The 3,055-nt window shown below is 44.2% G+C and overlaps 1 long non-coding RNA gene across 1 annotated transcript; it reads left to right on the top strand.

Annotated features, from left to right (window-relative positions):
• Window positions 1-1,683: 1,683 nt before the first annotated feature.
• Window positions 1,684-2,480, top strand: LOC138364710 (uncharacterized). The gene is made up of 3 exons (XR_011228505.1): window positions 1,684-1,838; window positions 1,974-2,129; window positions 2,310-2,480. It is a non-coding gene; the product is annotated as an uncharacterized lncRNA (long non-coding RNA).
• Window positions 2,481-3,055: the final 575 nt, after the last annotated feature.

Below are 3,055 nucleotides of genomic sequence, written 5' to 3'. Positions count from 1 at the left end.
TATCTCCTCACCAAATGCCTATCCCTTCCGAGGCTAACCTACTTTCTGAGGTGCGCCCCATCTTACAACAACCCAAAGCTTGACGAGTATGACCTCCTACTGAAGACCATGCTGGAAAAAGTTGTTAACCTCTCTCTCAACGAATGCCAGTGGAAACAAGCCACTCTTCCTGTCAGGCTCGGTGGCTTGGGTGTCCGCACCGCCACCCAAATTGCAGTCCCAGCCTTCCTGTCTTCCTCCTCAGCATCAGATGACCTGGTTAAGGAAATTCTACCTGACACCCTGAGTGATGTAGCGGGGATACAGGACCCCCACTACACGGAATGTGACACGAAATGGGGTGCCATGACAGACCCAGCACTCAGACCAGCCATGCCGAAAGCCAAGAAACAATCCAGTTGGGACAGCCCCATTGCAGACAAAGAAGCCACAGCTTTGCTGGAGGCAGCAACAACCCCCAGTGATCGTGCACGCCTCACAGCTGTGCAGGCTCCCCATGCAGGGGACTTCCTTCTGGCAGTCCCTATGTCTGCGACAGGCACACGTCTTGATCCGCAGGAGCTCCGTATTGCAGTCGCTCTCCGCCTTGCTGCCCCTATCCACACTGTTCACAGGTGTATTTGCGGCGAGGCAGATGCTGACGAATATGGATTGCATGGCCTGCACTGTGGAAAATCGGGTGGTTGGCACACTAGACACGACGAAGTCAACGACATCATTAAAAGAAGCCTTGCCTCTGCTCAGTGTCCAGCGGAGAGAGAGCCCCGCAACCTACTGAACCGTGACTCTGTTAGCTTTGCCGGCCGACCAGACGGAATCACACTGCGTCCGTGGAAGGGTGGCAGGCAGTTAGCATGGGACTATACTTGCGTATCCACCCTGGCAACGACATACATCACCCTCTCTGCCGGCACGGCAGGAGCCGCAGCGACACACAGAGAAAAACAAAAGTCAGTCAAGTACAGGCAATTAGATCAAAGGTACAATTTCGTTCCAATAGGGTCTGAGACCCTAGGCCCATGGGGTGAGAGTGCAAGAAGGTTTCTTAAGGATCTTGGTTCCAAGCTCATTGACACCACAAGAGACCCTAGAGCAGCAAGTTTTCTCTTTCAGCGCCTCAGTGTCGCGATCCAGAGGGGAAATGCCCGCTGCATCCTCGGTTCCTGCCCGGCGTCGGAGGAGTTCGAGGAAATCTACAGCCTCTAGGAAGCGAACTTTTTCTTGTGTCCTCTTAATGTTAATTTTTTGTATAAAATCAGATATGTAACTGTATAACCTTGCATAATAAAGTGTACATCATAATAAAAAAAAAAAAGGGGGTGGTAGGAGAAGTGAACACTCTTTCGTATTCAGAGTTAAATGTCAAGTTTTTCCCTGAGTGCTCTGTGTTCCCTTCTCTGAGGCTGTGGGTCCCTATATATATATATATATATATATATATATATATATATATATATATATATATATATAAGAGAGAGTAGGGGTGTTTTGAGAGAGGGAGAATATATATATATATATATATATATATATATATATATATATATATATATATATATATATATATATATATATATATATATATATATATATATATATATATATATAAATATATATAAGAGAAAGAGGGGTGTTTTGAGTGGGAGAGAATATATAATTATTTATTTTATATATTTTTTTTTCCTAGGAGTGGGGGATAATGTCACTCCCAGGTGATATTTGCAACATTTGTGGTTGGAGCTCATCACCACAATTCGTGCATACAACTTATTGCTGCCTCCGCTGTGGGGAAGCTGTGTGTGTTCAATCTAGTGGAGTTCACAGGAGAACCTGTGGTGGAGGTAAGCCCTTATTTATTTATTTATTCGTATTTATTTCAAATGAGAAATATTGAGATGGTTTCCCCTATCTTCATGGGGGTGTGTGGGGGCTGTGTGAGTGAGAGTGTGTATATTTATGAGTTATTTCCTTGTTAGGAGGTAAACATCACCGGCCTACCGGAGAGAGTGGTTTTGTATGCCTCATATGTGGTAGCGTCACCTCGAAGCCTCACCCCACTTTCACCTGCAGCAGTTGTGGGGTCACTTTGTGTGAGCACTTGACCTCTGAACATCTACAATCATGTCCCCAAGGTGAGTGAATAAACCCTCTCTCCAGTTTTATTATCTTAAGAAGCTTTCTTGAGGCGTTATGTCATGGGGTTTAGTAGAGTGTGATGGGTGTTGCCTTTTATTATTAATATTATTATTATTGTTATTATTATTATTATTATTATTATTATAATTATTATAATTATTATAATTATTTTTCAGGGGTGCTTCAGAGGCAGGTAAAGACATCTCAGGGGCAGGTAGGAGAGGAACTTCACCCCAAAGCCCAACGTAACAATAGCCCCTTAGGTGGTGGCGGGGGTAGACAGCCCTTTGAAAATGGGGGGGAGGAAGAGATGAGTGATGATGGTGGTGATGGTGATGATGATGGTGGTGGTGACATCCCTCAGGCAGGTCCTAGTGGTCTTAGACCCCATGACAACAATCGAGATAGAGATGGAAATTCCTCAGAAGGGGAGGATGTTATAGACATCCCTCACTTAATTAATAGGGTGGGGGCCCTGGGCGATCTCTTTACTAGAATGGAATATTCCATCCCCCCAGCCTTTGCCACAGATCCTGTAGGTCTTCTAAGCAACTTTAGAGAACTATTCTCTAACGAAATAGAGAATTACATGAATTCTCTGGGGGGTCATGGCAATTTTACTTCATCATTCAAAATCCTCCTTGAAGTGAAGGTTACATTTTTAAAGCAACGTCTCACAGAAGATGATGACTATAGGGAACACTTCATAACGACACCTGCTAGGCTGGTAACTCTTGAGGAGGTGGGTGATCTTATTGATAGTTGGGTGGGTTATATGATTACACGTCTGGAGGATCTCCTTTCAGAAACAGAGGGGAGTGGTTTTATATTATTTAATGTTGATTTCCTCAAAATCGTTATCTGTAATGGTAGTGTAAGGTCAGTTCTGGGGGATTATGTCCCTTATCCCCCCTTTTTAAGG

This window comes from Procambarus clarkii, chromosome 14 (genome assembly GCF_040958095.1).
Source record: "Procambarus clarkii isolate CNS0578487 chromosome 14, FALCON_Pclarkii_2.0, whole genome shotgun sequence".
In the NCBI taxonomy this organism is placed as follows: domain Eukaryota; kingdom Metazoa; phylum Arthropoda; class Malacostraca; order Decapoda; family Cambaridae; genus Procambarus; species Procambarus clarkii.
The sequence above is the reverse complement of the archived record's forward strand: the minus strand, read 5'-3'. Positions and strand labels throughout refer to the sequence as shown.